Source organism: Macaca nemestrina, chromosome 16 (assembly GCF_043159975.1).
Source record: "Macaca nemestrina isolate mMacNem1 chromosome 16, mMacNem.hap1, whole genome shotgun sequence".
Lineage (NCBI taxonomy): Eukaryota > Metazoa > Chordata > Mammalia > Primates > Cercopithecidae > Macaca > Macaca nemestrina.
Genome location: NC_092140.1, coordinates 87,660,656 through 87,679,254, shown reverse-complemented (window position 1 = coordinate 87,679,254; position 18,599 = coordinate 87,660,656). Strand labels below are relative to the sequence as shown.

Genomic DNA, 18,599 nt, shown 5'->3' with positions numbered 1-18,599 from the left:
AAGATTTACCATAAACTATTATTATTATCATTATTATTATTTTGAGACAGAGTCTCGCTCTGTCGCCCAGGCTGGAGTGCAGTGGCGTGATCTCACTGCAAGCTTCGCCTCCCGGGTTCACGCCATTCTCCTGCCTCAGCCTCCAGAGTGGCTGGGACTATAGGTGCCCGCCACCACGCCCGCCTAATTTTTTTTATTTTTTATTTTTAGTAGAGACGGTTTTTCACCGTGTTAGCCAGGATGGTCTCGATCTCCTGACCTCATGATCCGTTCTGCTTCGGCCTCCCAAACTGCTGGGATTATGTTCTTAGGTCACTTAACAGATTAAAAGACTGCTTCAAGCAATGTAGTGTAAGGCTAAGGCAGTCAAGTCCTAACTTGTTTTGCCTTTGCTGGTTTTAAGCACTTCTGCATTTGAAGACAGGACAGATTGGATGGTCAGCACTAAAATGGAAACTCTCCAAGTTTTGCTTTTTAGGCTCACCAAAATAAATGAGAGTTTTTAAAAGTCCTAAATGTATTACTTTAATTTGTTGCATTATCTGCTATATATTTTCAGCAACAATAAAAAAATCAAATTAATCAGCTTTATTGATTCAGTAAAAAGTTTTGAGACAACAAACATATAAAGGCACTCAGGCAGGTATCCTCTGCTCTAATAGTTCCCTACCTGGATGGGAAAACAAGCTACTTAAACCTTGTCTTTCAGTAGTTTTAGGAGGTACCATTTTTGGCACTTGCGTTATGTTACATTCTTGATACACAAGAGGTCAGTAGTGTTCTGCTTATAAGCATTTCTTGAACTCAAACATGGGCTAAGCTTCATAGTTTGCTTTTTTTTTTTTTTTTGAAGCTACCATGTTCACCATATTTTCATTGTTTTTCTTTTTTCCACAACTTGCTTACATCTTGAGGAAATTGGTTTATGGGTGAAATATTTTCCAAGCATTGTTGGAAATTTTTTACTGGTTAATTGGACTTGTCCACAATTAAAAAGAAAAGTTTAAACCTTTTCAGTAATTCAAACTAACAGCCAGAAGTGAATTAACTTATTTTAAATGAAGGTGAAACTATAATCTGAATGTGTAAGTTTAGTACAATAGAGAATGAATTTGTATTAGTGGGGAATTATTCTTTTTTCTCCCTAGTAGGTGTTTTTTGTTGTCGTCATTGTTATTGTTTAAAAAAACAATTTCACCTTCTGGTTGCTATTTTACAAATAAGAAAAATAAGTTTTTTATAAAGGCTCTTAAGTCATTTCTTTATCAACTACTCTGTGGAATCCATGAGTTTATAAATTAATCCTCTAAACACTAAATGACATGTAGATGCTCCTTTTGTGTTTAAGAATTGAATAGAACTTGAACAATGAAAAATTTATCCATTGCTTCCAGATTTTTTTCTTTTCCTTTCTTCCTTTTCTTTCTCTCTTTCTTTCTCTCTCCCTTTCTCTCTTTCTTTCTCTCTCCTTCTTTCCCTCCCTTCCTCCCTACCCTCCTTCCTTTTCTTTCATTTATTTATTTATTTATTTTGAAACAGAACCTCGCTCTGTCACTCAGGCTGGAGTGCAGCAGCACAATCTCGGGTCATTGCAACCTCCGCCTCCTAGGTTCAAGTGATTCTCCTGCATCGGCCTCCTGAGTAGCTGGGATTGTAGGTGCATGCCACCATGCCAGGCTAACTTTCTAATATTTTGTCAAGATGGGTTCTCACTGTGTTGCACAGGCTGTCTTCTAGGTTTTCTAGTTTGAGTGCATGGAAATGTTTTAGTAGTTAGTCTCTGAGGATCTTTTGTATTTCTGTGGGATCAGCTGTAATGTCTGTCTTTTCTGATTCTACTTATTTGTATTGTTACTCTTTTTATTAATCTAGATAGCAGGGTATCTTGTTTATGCTTTCAAAAAACCAACTTTTGGTTTCATTGATCTTTCGTATGTATTTTTGCATCTCAACTTCATTCAGTTCTGCTCTGATTTTAGTTTTCTTCTGCTAGCATTGAGGTTCTTGTTTTTCTAGTTCCTCTGGGGGCAATGTTTGATTATTAATTTGATATCTTTCTAAAAGTACTTGTTTTATCAATCTGAATTCTCTAGTGTTGTGTGCGTATTTATTTAGGATAGTTAAGTAGTACTGAATTGAACCTTTTATCATTATGTAATGCCCTTCTTTATTCTTTTTGACTGTGTTGTTTAAAGCTTATTTTGTCTTATGTAAGAATAGTTACCTTGCTGTCTTTTGCTTTCTGTTTGCATGATAGATTTTTCTCCATTTCTTTATTTTGAGACTATGGGTGTTACATGTGAGATGGGTCTCTTGAAGATAGATGGTTGGGTCTTGCCAGTCTGTTCCATTTAAATGGGGCATTTAGACTATTTATGTTCAAGGTTAATATTGATATGTAAGGATTTGATCCTGTCATTTTGTTATTAACTGGTTGTTTTGTAGACTCAATTATGTAATTGCTTTGTAGGATCTGTAGCTTATGTACTTAAGTGTGTTTTTGTGGTATCAGATATTGTTCTTTCCTTTCCACATTTAGAACTCTCTCCTTAAGTACTTCTTGTAAGGCAGGTCTACTGGTAATGAATTCCGTTAGTGTTTGCGTGTTTGGAAAGGATTTCATTTTCCTTTCCATGTGAAGCATAATTTGGCAAGATATAAAATTCTTGGTTGTAATTTCTTTTCTTTAAGGATGCTGAATATACATCCCCAGTCTCTCCTGGCTTGTAAAGTTTCTGCTGAGAACTCTGCTGTTAGCCTAATGGGGTTCCCTTTGTAAGTGACTTGGCCTTTTTCCCTAACCACCTTTATGATTTTTTTTTTTCCTGTTGACTTTGGAGAATCTGATGACTATGTGTCTTTGGGATGGTTGTCTTGTATAATATTTTGCAGATGTTCTCTAGATTTCTGGAATTTGCATGTCTACCTCTCTAGTGAGATTGGGGAAATTTCTGTGGACTATATCCTCAAATATATTTTCCAAGTTGCTTACTCTCTCTTTTCCTCTCTCAGGAATGCCAATGAGTTGTAGGTTTGGTCTCTTTATATAGATGTTGCGGGAAGTCAGGGACCCCAAACGGAGGGACCTGCTGAAGCCGTGACAGAAGAACATAAATTGTGAAGATTTCATGGACATTTATCACTTCCCCAATCAATACTCTTATAATTTCCTATGCTTGTCTTTAATCTCTTAATCCCGTCATCTTCAGAAGCTGAGGATGTATCTCGCCTCAGGACCCTGTGATGACTGCGTTAACTGCACAAATTGTTCGTAAAGCATGTGTGTTTGAACAATATGAAATCTGGGCACCTTAAGAATAGGATAACAGCGATTTTCAGGAAACAAGGGAGATAACCTTAAAGTCTGGCTGCCTGTGGGCTGGACAGGACAGAGCCATATTTCTCTTATTACCAAAAAGCAGCTAAGAGAAATATCACTGAATTCTTTCCCCAGTAAGGAATATTAATAATTAATAGCCCTGGGAAAAGAATGCATTCCCGGGGGCGCCTCTGAAATGGCTGCTCTGGGGTGTCTGCCTTATGCAGTTGCAGATAAGGGATGAAACACACCCTGGCCTGCAGCACCTCCAGGCTTGATAGGATTAGGAAATTCCAGCCTGGCAAATTGTAGTCAGACCAGTTCTCTGCTCTTGAACCCTGTTAAGATGTTTGTCAGTGACAATGTGTGTCCAGTGGGACATGGACCTTCCTTAGCAATTCTAGTTTTGCCCTGACCTTGTGATCTCACCCTGACCTTCTGCCTTGTGATCTTTTGTTGCCCTTGAAGCATGTGATTTCTGTGACCCACACCCTATTCGTACACTCCCTCCCCTTTGGAAATTGCTATTGAAAACTTGCTGGTTTTACGGCTCAGGAGCCATCACGGAACCTGCCAACATATGATGTCTCCCCCAGACACCCAGCTTTAAAATTTCTCTCTTTTGTACTCTTTCCCTTTATTTCTTAGACCGGCTGACACTTAGGGAAATAGAAAAGAACTTATGTTAAAATATTGTGGGGGTGGTTCCCCTGATACATAATCTCATGTTTCTCTCAGGTTTTGTTCATTAAAAAAAAAAATTTTTTTTAAATTTTTATCTGACTGAGTTGATTTGAAGGACCGGTCTTCGAGCTCAGAGATTCTTTTCTCAGCATGGTCTATTCTGTTCTTTAGGCTTCCAACTGTACTATGAAATTTTGTAGTGAATTTTTAAATTCCAGAAGTTCAGTTTGTTTCTTTCTTTAAAAATTACTATGTCATCTCTCCAGGACCATTTTGCTGGCTTCCTTGGATTCAGTTTAAACTTTCTCCTGTATCTCATTGAGCTTTTTTGCCATACAGATTCTGAATTCTATGTCTGTCATCTCTCTTAGCCATTTCAATCTGGTTAGGAACCAGACATTGCTGGGGAGCTAGTGCAGTTATTTAGAGGTAAGGAGACACTGACTTTTTTAATCATCGGAGTTTTTGTGCTGATGCTTTCTCATATGAGAGGGCTGGTGTTGCCTTATCATTTTGAAATGGCTGTTGTTTGGATGGGGCTTTTTGTTTTTATATTCTTTATTTCCCTTGAGGGTTTGACTGGAGTATGCTGCCTATAGTCGATTGACTTCATTCCTGAGTGCTTTCAGAGGGTCAAGGCTCTGTGCAGGATCTTTCTTTGTGGTTAGATTCCTGCATTGGGTTCCACTGGTGATGTATGGTGAAAGAATTTATGTTTGGTGGTTTAATTAAGGCTGTGATCTAGTACGTGGCTCTTTTTTTTTTTTTTTTTTTTTTTTTGAGACGGAGTCTCGCTGTGTCTCCCAGGCTGGAGTGCAGTGGCGTGATCTCGGCTCACTGCAAGCTCCGCCTCCCGGGTTCACGCCATTCTCCCGCCTCAGCCTCCCGAGTAGCTGAGACTACAGGCGCCCGCCACCACGCCCGGCTAGTTTTTTTTGTATTTTTAGTAGAGACGGGGTTTCACCATGTTAGCCAGGATAGTCTCGATCTCCTGACCTCGTGATCCACCCGCCTCGGCCTCCCAAAGTGCTGGGATTACAGGCCTGAGCCACCGTGCCCGGCCCTAGTACGTGGCTCTTAAGAGTAAGGGCAAAGAGAAAGAATTTTTAATTTAAAAAAATCGTTAAAAAAGAAAAAGCATGATGTAGGCTGATAAATAAAAAAAATAATTTTTAAAAAAGAGTAAGGGCTGGTAGATAGGCTCTCAGTCACATGCCTCTTATATTTTGGTGCATTCACAGCAGTACTCTGGGGTGAGTTAGACGGGGTGGGCAAGAGATAACCTCCTCACCAAATCCATTCCTGGGTCTTGGAGAGCCCCCTCCAATCACTGGTGCCATGCTCATGTTTTCTTAGTCCCAAAGTGGGGTGCTGGTAGGTTGTGTTCTCCCTTCCCTTAGTGTCACCCAAGCCAAAGTTTAGGTTACCAGGAGACCCACAGGTCCCTGGGGACCCACTGGTCCTCTGTGCTTGGCAGAGTCAGAGCAGGTTGCGGGATATGTCAACAGGTGGCCCCTTGATGCAGTAGGTCAAGGGTGAGGATCCCTGGGCAGGGCAGTGTTGCTGTGGGTATGCTGCTGGTGTGGTGACTGCAGCCTGGGTTTTTTTCCCCTAGCAGATGGCTGTGGGGACCATTCCACTAGTGCTTCCACAATAGGATCTCCTTACGGTGTCTATCCTAGTAGCTGGCCTGACCAGCTAGTTTTGTCCCATTCCATCTGCACCCAGATTGCTGAGCTGTTGGTTCTTCTGGGTTGTGGGGCTCCTTCTGGCAGAGGCTATGGCCGACCAACAGGCTACACCTTTCCCTGGCTGGTCTTGCAGATGGAAGCATGTTCTGCTCCTGCTCCGGCCTACGAACCCGCACCTTATATTTCTCAGTGTTTGGAGAGTAGGGGCTCTTACCCCAATCTAGCTCTGGCCACAGATCTCGGTTGGATATTCCCCAGCTGTGTGTCCGAACTCTGGGGGATTCGGACCAGACCTATGGCTTTGTCCTCTGACCTCTTGGGGTTGAGCACAGGCTGTGCAGGGGGGCTGAAGTGCTCCTAGGCCACCAGCAAAGCACTCAGGAGGGGCAGTGGAAGCTGTGCTATGTGTATGCTTTTATGGGAGCAGCCAGCCAGAAGACTTGGGAGGGACTGGCAGAGAAAGAGGCGTGGCAGATTAGAGTCACCCTGGTCTCATGGGAAAGATAGTCCTGCTCTCTCCTGGCCTTGGTGGTCAGCAGAGGTTAGAGCCACAGGGAAATGGTTGTTGATAGTCGTGTTTTGCTGCAGCTGCCTCCATGCAAAACCTTCTGGGCTCCATGCAGGTTCAAACTCTGCCTCTGTCTACTCTCTGGGCAGCTCCCCTTGCCAATCCGAATATCTGTGAGGGTGGTGGGAGCTCTTGTAGCTAGGATCTTGGAGGTCCACAGCAGGAGAGTGTTGCCTTGCAGTTCCTTCGCTCACCCCTTCCTCACGACCTATTTAAGGCCTGGAGCTGGTCCCAGTGCTTGGCAACTCCATGCAGGGTTCCCAACTTCCTCTTCCACCTCAATGTCTATATCACCCTTCTATCAGCACTCAGTTTTTCCGCTCAAGAGATCGTGATGGTTTACCTGATATTTTGGTTTCTCTTGGTGGGAGAGGCACTTCCCAGTTGCATCAAGTCAGACATCTTGTCCTCCTCCCTCCACAAAATATTTTCTATTTTCATTGCATGGATCCTTGTCAGTGAAACAAAACAACACATCTTAAACAAAAATATAATAGAAAGAAATGTTCGTTTTTTTATGTGATGAAAAGTCAAGAATGACATGAAAAGGGGACGAGGTCTTTAAATCAGTAACTCAGTAAGCATTCATATTTGGCACGCACACCACGGACTGGATGCCTAGTTTTCAACACTATCCAATAGAAGTGATGATGATGATATATATTTCATCTTATACATATATGTCATATGCTATATCTCTGCTGTTCAATAGGGTAGCCTCTAGCTCATGTGGTTTTTGGACACTTGAAATGTAGCTGTGTGTCTGAGGAACTGAATTTTCTACCATATTTCTAATTAAATTGTCTCGTGTGGCTATTGGCTACTATATTGGATGCTTAGTAGGTGACTAGATTTTCGTAATGATGATAAATCATTTGTTTTCACTGAATTCCCCTGTTCATTTGTGTAATTTGCCTTCTGCAACCCCTTAATATAATGTATTATCCAATGTGACCTTCATGCTTAGAAATTTGGAGTTGTGGGGGGTGTTTGGATTTTACATTTGTGTGTGTGTGGATATGAGCCCAAGGGGATGGCAGCAGATGGAGAAGATCAGTAATTTCTAAAAAGTCATTTTGGATCCAGACCAAACTGAGTTTCTGAACTAACATGCCAGACTATAAACAGCACAAATCTTTACCTACTCAGTCCTTATGGAGGTAATTTTAACCAAGAAAAAAATTAGGAGAAGGTGGTGTCTTCTACACACTTTGCTTTTACAAGGTGACCTAATTTTGAGTAACACCCAGACTAAGTTAGCCACAAAAATGTAGGTAACTGAACAAATCGGCCTATGAATGAGTTATTCAGTTTTTTTTTTTTTTAATTTGAACTTGAGAACAAAATCTCCTCCCTCTTTTTCGGTAGTTTTTGTTTTGTCATGATTAGTATTGGACTCCTTATTCCTGAGTAATTACAAAACATTTATTTGTTTCTGTAGTCGCTTCTTATATCTGATTGTAAAGCCGTGTTATCAGCCTTGAGGAGGAAAGAGTTTATTCCTTTTATGTTTTTTGTTAACAGCTGCCCCATGCCAGGCAGTGAGATTTTTTGGCTTTATTTTTCATTTTTAATTTTAGCAAAAACCAAATAATATATAGTTTACCATCTTAACCATTTTTAAATATACAGGTCAGTAATGTTAACAGTATTCACACTGTTGTATAGCAGATAGCTAGAACTCTTTCATCTTTAAAAACTGAAACTCCATATTCGTAGAACAACTCCCTATTCCCCCTCCCTGCATTCCCTGTTAGCCACAATTCTACTCTTTCCATGATTTTGACTACTCTAGATATTACATATAAGTGTAATCATACAGTATTTGTCCTTTTGTGACTGGCTTATTTCACTTAGCATACAAGTTTCATCCATGTTGTAGAATATAACAGGATTTTCTTATTTTAAAAAAGATGAATAATATTCTACTGTACAGGCATGCCAATTTTTTTTATCCATTCATCTGTCGACGGACATTTGGGCTGCTTTTGCCTCTTGGCTATTGTGAATAATGCTGCAGTGAACATGGGTGTGCAAATATTTCTTCAAGATTCTGCTTTCACTTCTTTTGGATTTATACCCCAGAAGTGGGATTGCTGGATCACATGGTGATTCTATGTTTAAGTTTCTGAAGAACCACCATCCTGTTTTCCACAGCAGCTGCTCCATTGTTTTAAAATCTCACCAGTAGTGCACAAGGGTTCTCTGCTTTCTCATCAACATTTATTATTTTCTGGGTTTTGACACTGGCCATCCTAATGGGTATGACCTGATATCTCACTGTGGTTTTGCTTCACATTTTTCTAATAATTTGTAATGTTGAGTATTTTTCATGTGCTTGTTGGCCATTCGTATGTCTTCTTGGGAGAAATATCTATAAAGGTCCTTTGTCTACTTTGTAATCAGGTTACTTGTTTTTTTGTTAGTTGTGAAAGTTCTTTGTATATTCTGGATATTCACTGCTTATCATCAGATACATGATTTGCCATTAGTTTCTCTAATTCCATAGGTTGCCTATTTTTATTCTGTTAATTGTTTCCTTTGATGTGCAGAAGTTTTTACATTTGATGCCATACCTTCTGTCTACTTTTGCTTTCGTTGCCTGTGCTTTTGGTGTCATATCCAGAAAATCATTGTGAAACCAATGTCATAAAGCTTTTCTCCTGTGTTTTCTTCTGGAGTTTTATGGTTTTAGGCCTTTTTTTGTTTTTTGTTTTGTTTTGAGACAGGGTCTGGCTCTGTTGCCCAGGCTGGAGTGTAGTGATATGATCTAGGTTCACTACAACCTCTGCCTTCCAGACATAGGTGATCCTCCCACCTCAGCACCCCTACCAGTAGCTGGGACTACAGGCACATACAACTATGCCTTGCTAATTTTTTTTTTCTTTTGTATTTTTTTGTAGAGACCGTGTTTTGCCATGTTGCCCAGGCTAGTCTCAAACTTGTGAGCTCAAGTGATCCGCCTGCCTTAGCTCCCAAAGTGGTGGGATTACAGGTGTAAGCCACTGTGCCTGGCCTGGTTTTAGGTCTTCATGTTTATATTTTTAATCCATTTTGAGTTAATTTTTGTATATGGTGTAAGGTAAAGGTCCAGTTTTATTTTATTTTATTATTATTTTTTTTGAGATGGAGTCTCGCTCTGTCACCCAGGCTGGAGTGCAGTGGCTGGATCTCAGCTCACTGCAAGCTCCGCCTCCCGGGTTTACGCCATTCTCCTGCCTCAGCCTCCCGAGTAGCTGGGACTACAGGCGCCTGCCACCTCGCCCGGCTAAGTTTTTTGTATTTTTAGTAGAGACGGGGTTTCACTGTGTTAGCCAGGATGGTCTCGATCTCCTGACCTCGTGATCTGCCTGTCTCGGCCTCCCAAAGTGCTGGGATTACAGGCTTGAGCCACCGCGCCCGGCCCAGTTTTATTTTTTTTTGCATGTGGGAGACACAGTTTCTCAGCACCATTTGTCAGTGAAGCTGTCCTTTTCCCCACTGTGTATTCATGGCACCCTTGTTGAAGATTATTTGGCTGTATACGTGAAGGTTTATTTCTGTACTCAGTGTTCTTTTCCATTGGTCTATTTGTCTGTCTTTATACTAGTACCACATTGTTTTTTGTTTGTTTGTTTGTTTTTTATGTTTTTTGAGATGGGAGTCTAGCTCTCACCCAGGCTGGAGTGCAGTGGTGCGATCTCAGCTTACTGTAATCTCTGCCTCCCAGGTGCAAGCAATTCTCCTGCCTTAGCCTCCTGAGTAGCTGGGACTACCGGTGAGCACCACCATACCTGGCTAATTTTTGTATTTTAGTAGAAATGGAGTTTCACCATGTTGGCCAGGCTGGTCTGAAACTCCTGACCTCAAGTGATCCACCCATCTTGGCCTCCCAAAGTGTTGGGATTACAGTTGTGAGCCACTGTGCTTGGACATACCACATTGTTTTGATTACTATAGCTTAGTAATGTTTTGAAATTAAGAAGTACAAAATCTTCAACCTTTTTTAAGGTTGTATAGGCAACACAGGGTTTCTTGAGAGTCCATAAGAATGTTAAAATATTTTGTTTCTATTTCTGCAAAAAAAAAAAAAAAAAAAAAAGTGCCATTGGGCTTTTGATAGGAATTGCATTGAATCTGTAGATTGCTTTGGGTAGTACACACATTTTAACAGTATTAGGTCTTCCAATCAATGAACATGGAATGTGTTTCCATGTAGCAATGTTGTATAGTTTGTGCAAGTTTTTTGCCTTCTTTATTGAGTTTATTCTGAAGTATTTTATTCTTTTTGATGCTATTGTGAATGAGATTGTTTTCTTAATTTCCATCTCAGATTGTTTGTTGTTAGTATACAGAAGCACAACTGAATTTTTTGTGTTGATTTTGTATCCTGCAACTTTGCTGAATTTGTTTATTCTGTGTGTGTGTGTGTGTGTGTGTAATCTTTAGGGTTTTCTACATGTAAGATTATGTCATCTGTGAACAGAGATAATTTTAGTTCTTCCTTTTAATATGGATACCTTTTATTATTTTTTTCTTGCCTAATTGCTCTGACTAGGACTTCCAGTACCATATTTAATAGCAGGCACTGATATGGTACCTTCCCTCAGGACCTTTGGTGATTTAAGGGAGGACAAATATTTCTGTTTCAGTGTTGAGCAGTGCTTAGGTAGAGGTATGGGCTGAGAATATTAGAACAAAGAAAAGGAAATATGAGAATGTGGAGAATATTGAAAGGCTTCACGCATAAGGGGACATCTGAGTTCAATATGGAATGATAAGTGGAATTTGGACTTTTGAAGAAGAGCATGAAGCCAAGCAGAAGTCTTTAAGATACCTCTTATTTTGTCCAACCCCCTTTATTTTTCAGACAAGCAATGTGAGAGGCAGGAGTTAGTGAGTAAGCTGAGGGTGGATCCCAGATCTATCCCTTCAGCAGTGTTCTGTCACTTCAGGTGGTCTATCATCCCTACTACCTTGTTCAGTGATACTTTTCCTGATTAAAAGATTATGTAGGCCAGGCATAGTGGTTTACACCTATAGTCTCAGCACTTTGGGAGGCCAAGGCGGGCGGATCCCCTGAGGTCAGCCTGGTCAACATGCTGAAACCCCTTTTCTACTAAAAATACAAAAAATTAGCCAGGTGGGTGGTGCACGCCGATAATCCCAGCTACTTGGTAGGCTGAGGTAGGAGAATCATTTGAATCTGGGAGCCGGAGGTCACAGTGAGCTGAGATTACACCACTGCAGTCCAGCCTGGGCAATAGAGTGAGACTCTGTCTCAAAAAAAAAACCAGATTGTACTGATTGCGATCCATGAATGATTAATCATATATATCACATTTCTTCCTGTTCTGGGCAATCCTTTTTTACACAGAGTAGGTGTAGAACTTAAGTAGATTTTCATTATCTTTTAGAGAGTTGCGCTGTACCCAAGCACTTTGTGTATTTTGAAACATACCTAAATCTGAATAAAATGATCATATATGTATATGAAAGAAGGCTACCTCAAGATGTAGAAAAATGAAAGTTGAGTAAAATGGGTCTTGAATTAAGACAAGCAAAGGATGAAATGACATACTAGCATCAAGTAACTATTTTGGAAATTCAAATAAAAGGATTAGAAAAATAAGGCACTGGCAGTTAAATGCAATTAAATTCTTTGCATAATAAAGTGCATGCAAAAAAATCCACAAGGAATTATTGTTAAATTATTATTTTTAATGTAATTTGGGTGGTGAATGCTGATTAAGATGTGTTGAAATGGTACTCTTATATAATATTGCTAGTATAAATTAATACAATCTTTTAATGATTTAGTTTAGTAATGTATTAAAAGCTATAAACATTTAATAACTTCTGAGCTAATAATTGTACTTCAACAAAGTGATCTGCTTTGAGAAATATTTCAAGTGAAATAATAGTTGGCATTTATTGAATAGGTACTTTCTACTTGGCAGGCACTGCTGTAAGCATTTAACATGTATTAGCTAAATCCTCACCATGGCCTCGAGGTAAGTAAGCATTATTAGACAAGAAAACTGCATCACAGCAAGGAAAACAACTTGCCCCAGCTGGTAAACAGGGGAGTTGGGAGTCATACCACCTGTGGTCTGTTTGTAACGCCTGTGCTTCAACCATTATGCTAGTCTGCTTCTCTCAGAGGGATATGTGCACAAACGTGACTATATTAAGGAATATCTCAAACTGTGATATTTGTTAATTAAGTAGCAAAAATTTAGAAGTCATGGTGTTACAAGACAGCAATGAATAATGTATGGTCTGTTTATTCTACATTGACCCTTATGTGTGTGGGCGTTAAAAATGATTATGAAGAGTATTGAACCACTCGGAAAATGATTATGACAACATGAAATGCGAAAGACTTATAGTAATCAATGTAAGACTATAAGATGTCCATTATGTTAATATGGTTATAACTAAATAACAATGTACATAGTACTTCCTCTGAACTAGGTGCTGTTCTAAGCATTGTGTATTACTTAATTATCATAGAGAAATTATCCTGTGAGTAGTTGTCATCGTTATTCTCATTTTACATCTGAAGGAATTGGGCTACAGATAGACTAAGGTCAAAGTCTAACAACAGTAAATGAAGAGCAAGGATTTGAAATCAGGCAATCTAGTTTCAGAGTGTACATGTAGAACTAAAGTTCTATTCATTGCACCAACAAATTCCAGGAGAGATCAAAATGATAATAATGGTACTGTTTGTATGGCAGAATCACAGGAGAGAGGTATCATCCTATGTACCCCAAAAGGATTTTGACCTCACTTGCAATCACACTCAATAAAGCAAAAGGGGGAAATTACCCTTCTAGAATGGAACCCTTCCAGGCACATTTGTTTGGGTTATGATATGGTTTGACTGTGTGTTCCCATCCAGATCTCATCTTGAATTGTAATTCCCATGTGTCAAGAGAGAGAGACATGGTGGGGGTGATCGGATCTTAGGGGTGGTTTTTCCCATGCTGTTCTCATGATTGTGAGTGAGTTCTCATGAGACCTGATGGTTTTATAAGGGGCTCTTCCCCCTTCACTCGCTTGCTGTCTGTCACCTGCCACCATGTAAGATGTGTCTTTGCTTCTCTTTCACCTTATGCCATGATATTAAGGTTCCTGAGGCCTTCCCAGCCTTGTGGAACTGTGAGTCAATTAAACCTCTTTCCTTTATAGATTGCCCAGTCTTGTGTATGTCTTTATAGCAGTGTAAGAATGGACAATTACTGGCTACTTCCATCAACTTCTCCTTTTTCCTTTCCCATGCCTCTCTGAAAGCCACTACATCTTAGCACTCCATAATAATTCAGAATAGAATTATTTTGAATATGAGAGTTTCACTGGTAAAAATTGCAAAATTGACTATAAAGTTAGGACACTGGTTTTCCAAATTACATGTCCCTGAAACACACTTTTCACATGGCTTCCAGGGTTTCACATTCTTTGGACTTCTTACCTCACAGAATCTTTCCTAGTGTCTTTGTTTTTTTTTTTTTTTTAATTAGTTTATTTTTTATTATTAAGTTCTAGGGTACATGTGCATAACGTGCAGGTTTGTTACATATGTATACTTGTGCCATGTTGGTGTGCTGCACCCATCAACTCCTTAGCACCCATCAACTCGTCATTTACATTTTGGTTGCTTCTTTCATCCTGACTTTTAAATGGTGGAGTGCCTCAGGACTCAGTGCTTGTTCCTGCCCTCTATCTGTACTCATCCCACCACATCAGTCTGATGAAATAGATTACCATCCAAATGTAAATGACTCCCAAACTAACACTTGTGGTTCAAAGTGCTCCTCAGGGTTATGGACTTGGATAGACAATTACCTCCTTGACATTTCCACTTGCACATGTAATGGTTATTTCAAGCATAACATGTGCAAAATAGATATTTGATCTCTTTTCCTCATCTCAAAATAGTACCACCATTTATTTACCTAGCTGCTCTTCTCTCTACCTGGAACACCTTTGCTCCAAATCTTTGTGACTCAGTCCACATACAGGTGGCCCTCCATATTCATGGGTTCTGTATCTGCAAATTGAAAATATTTGAGGGAAAAATAATACAACAAAAATGGACAAATAAAAAATACACTATAGCAACTATTTACATAGCATTTGCATTGTATTAGGTATAAGCAATCTAGATAAGATTTAAAGTATACAGGAGGATGTGCATATATGTACATGCAAATACTTTGCAATTTTATATCAAGAGACTTGAGCATCAGAGATGTGCATAGGTTACATGCAAATACTATGCTGTTTTATATCAGAGACTTGACATGGATTTTGGTGCCTAAGGAGTTCCTAAAACCAGTCCCCTGCAGATACTGAGGATGGCTCTATTCTTTCAGGTTCTGCTCAGATACAAGCTCATCAAAGAGGTGCACCTTGAACATTTGCTCTATTGATAAATAAATTTCGACTCCTGTCATTCTCTCTTCTCTTATTCTGCCTTATTTTTGTTATATCTCATAATTTTCTAACACTGCTCATTTATTTTTTTATTTGTGTATCACCTATTTCCCTCAATGGAATATAAGCTTTATGAGGGCAAGATGAGTTTGCTTTGTTCAGTACTGCAGTGCCTGGCACATAGTAGGTGGTCAGTAAGTACTTGTCAAGTGTGACTAAGTGAATGACTCTCATTACCTTGTATCATAACTTAGTTTCTTTGTTGAGTTTCATGTCTTTTAATAGTTCACTATATCATTTAATCAATTCAATTTAAACTTCTCAGGTCAAATGATCTGAGTAATTTATCAGCTTAGATTCTATTTCAGACTTGTGGGCAGGATCCGCCCACCAGCCTGCACTAGTCCTAGCCTGGTTTCTTGAGACCTAGTTCCTTTCTTCTTTTTTCCTTTCTTACTGCCTTTCTTCACCCATCACTATTTTACCCTCTTCTTTCCCATTTCTAGGTTTGTTTCTTTTTGCAGTATCCTAGGCTTCACTGTGATACCCAGATGCATATGGTGATTTTCAGCATTGCCTTCTTTTTTTGTGTTGCATTTTTCTTTGTGAATGTATGATTTTCATGCTACCTCTCACTTTCTCTTCATCTAAATATACTCAAGAATCCTTTCTCATATTGAAACATTGAATTTTCAAAGCAACTTCAAATATATTCTGTATCCTACATTACATTTTACACAGCTATCTGCAACTTTCTTTCCTATTGTTTGTCCCCATAAATCACCTTGGGGATGAAGCTGTTTTCTAACTTCTGAGTTTTGTGTGTCCAACTAACATTCTGTGAAGCTGAAAGGACGGGAAATATTTTACTTGAAGAAAAGAAATAGGTAGTTGTTGTAATCTAAATAATGGATTTACAAGATACTTCCTAAAGCAGGACAGCAGAGAAGTCAACTTGACCGTGAAAAGCTACAGAATGCCAGCAGCTACCAATAGCTGGAAGAGGCAAGGAATGGAATCTTCCCTGCAAGTCATAAGAGACAGTATAATAATGTCTGAAATTTGCTGAAAGAAAAATAAATTGGTCAACCTAGAAATTTATATCCAGCAAACTTTTTTTAAGTGAAGGAAAATAAAGACATTTCAAACAAAAGCTGAGAATATTCATTCCCATCAAACCTATACTATAAGAAATATTAAAGAAAGATCTTTAGGCCGAAAGAATATAATATCAGTTGAAAACTTGTCTCTACAAAACGAAAAAGGACCCAAAATGGTAAATTTTGTAGCTAAATGGAAAATACATTTTTTCATTAAAATTTTTTTTCATTTAGAGGGATCAAGATGGCTGAGTAGACACAGGTAGTGTGTTCCTTCTCCATAGGGAAGAACCAGAATAATAAGTATATACATTTTGAACAGATCATCTAGGAGAGAACACTTGGGCTCATCGGAGTAGAGACAGGAAGTGCTAGAAGTAAATAAGGAGGGGGTTTGAGGCAGCTTCCCCAGCTGGAAACTGACAGCACCAAGAGAGGCTCCTTGACACAGGGAGACAGACAGAAATCCCCAGAGCTCTGAAATGAGTTTGTATGATCTTTGCTACAGGAGAAACCCTCAACCCACTAGGGCCTCATGCCTGACATACAGAGCTGCCTAAATATTGCAGAGACGTTGCTGCATAAAGGGAATCCACACAGAATCCCACAGGCATCCGAGTCTGGAGCGTCCTCAGCTGGGCACTATTTTCAGAACGTAGATACTGGGAATCTGCAGACAGAGCTTCAGCTGCTGCGTTGCTCCAGTAAGGAAAAGGTGAGAACCTCCTAGGTTGCCTATACAACCTAGGAGGAGACTTGCTACCCTGCAAGGGGCTGCTGCTGAGACCGAGACATGAGTGAACTGCACCTCACATAGATTTTTGCCCATGCTTCGTGCCTGGGTGGTGCCACAACTCTGGCCCCAGGTTAAGGTGCTATTTTGAGAGGCTAATGCTGGACTTCACCCCACCCTTGGCCCAAGTTTGTGCTGATGCAGTTGCAGCTGCCACCCAGCCAAAGAGGGACAGAGAGGCCAGGCCATCCTATGCATATAGTGGACAATACCCACTATTCTGCAATGAGCTGCTGTGAGACAGATACAGCTGGACTGCATTCCCCACAGCTGCTTGCCCATGCTTCTTGCCCAGACAGTGCCTCATCCTACCTGGTTGCAGGCCCAAAGTATCATTTTTGAGATTGTAATGCTGAGCCCTGCCCCACCTTTGGCTTGAGTTTTGGCTGATGTGGCTTCAGCTGCCACCCAGCCAAGGAAGGGAAGGGAAGCCAGGTTCTCCTACGCCTGCCTAGGATAATGCCCAACACTCTGCTACAGGCTGGAGTGAGACTGAGACTCAAGTGGACCACACTCCTCACAGATTCTTGCCCATACTGCTTGTCTGAGAGGGGCCCAACCTCTGCAGTTGCAAGTCTACAGCTGGCATAATCTTTAGAGACATTGTTTGGTGACCTGGCCGTGGTGGTTACAGCTGGCATTTTAGTCTCGGACCAGAGATTGGAGTGCTGGCTCTGGACAGGGGAAGGGACCCAACAGCCAAAATTGAGTAATGAGTGTGGACAGTGCCCCAGCTGTAGGCACTGGAATTAGGATCTCTCCCATCACACAACTAGAACAGAAGGAGAGTTGCTGAAGCCGAGGTTTCTCCTGGGCAGTAAGACATGCAGCCAGGAACAGTTTTGTGACCTGGAACTGGTCTCCATGTGTCATTACTGGGTGTCCCAGCCTGTTCCCTTGGTCAGTTGGGGGACAGTGCTCCACCAGCTCTGAAGAGCAGGAGAGAGGCAGACCCCATTCCCCTGGAAAGCTAACCCTCAATACAGACTGCCCCTAAGGGAGTGCAGAATGCAGCCCACCAAAGTCCCCCCCATGGGTCAAAGGAAACATGAATGCAGTGTCAGCCACTGAAGGCAGCACCACCAAAGTCCAGGAATGGACGTGGGGAGGGGTTTATCTCTAGCCCCCCAAGCCCCGTTCTCAGTGTGCTGTTGCAGGCTCAGCAGGGACATTCCCCATTTGGGCCTGGGGAACATGGGCTGAAAAATTCTGCTTTGCAGGCTTCTCCAGTGGCTCCTCTCCCTCTCAAGGTGAATACATGCCAGAAGAGGGCACTTTTCACAATTCTTTGTTGGCTCCACCCCTTCCCCTACCTGCTGGCTTTTATTCTTAAGCACCATCTATTGGAATACAGCATAAAATATACTGCCAAATAAACTTACATCATTATAAAAAGCAATATCTGAAAGAGTCATTGCATAAACATATCTGCTACCAAGTAACCTTTACAGGTCCTTGGCACCCCAAAAGCACCCAGAAGTGAAGCCAATTGATTAGACACAATATACATAACAGCCATAACCCCAAGGGAAAGAAGAATTTAAAAATCAAGAAGCTCCATCCAAACAATAGCAAATTTTAAAAAACGAAAGAAACATCATCTCTCTCAGATGAGAAGGAAGCAGCGCAAAAACTCTGGCAATACAAAAAGCTAGAGTGTTTTGTCACGTCCACAGGATTCTACTAGCTCCCAAGCAATGTATAAACCTGAATGAAATGTGTGAAATGATAGATATAGAATTCACAATATCGATGAAAAAGAAATTTAGTGAGATCCAATAGAAAGTTGAACAGAAAGAAGCCAGAAAAATGAACCAAGATTTGAAAGACAAAGTAGCTATATTAAATAACCAAACAGAACTATTGGAATTGAAAATTTCCCTATAGGAATTTCAAAATATAATAGGAAACCTTAACAACAGACTGGACCAAGCAGAATAAAGAATTTCAGAGCTTGCAGACTAGTCCTTTGAATCAACCCACTCAAGACAAAAATATGAAAAAGAGAATTTAGAAAATAAAG

The 18,599-nt window shown here is 40.4% G+C and overlaps 1 long non-coding RNA gene across 1 annotated transcript in view; it reads right to left on the bottom strand.

The window, feature by feature from the left end:
• Positions 1-828: 828 nt before the first annotated feature.
• Positions 829-18,599, bottom strand: part of LOC139359126 (uncharacterized) — a 35,660-nt gene continuing 17,889 nt past the window's right edge. The window contains exon 3 of the long non-coding RNA XR_011614884.1: positions 829-14,297. This is a non-coding gene — a long non-coding RNA (uncharacterized lncRNA). The remainder of the gene's footprint in view (positions 14,298-18,599) is intronic.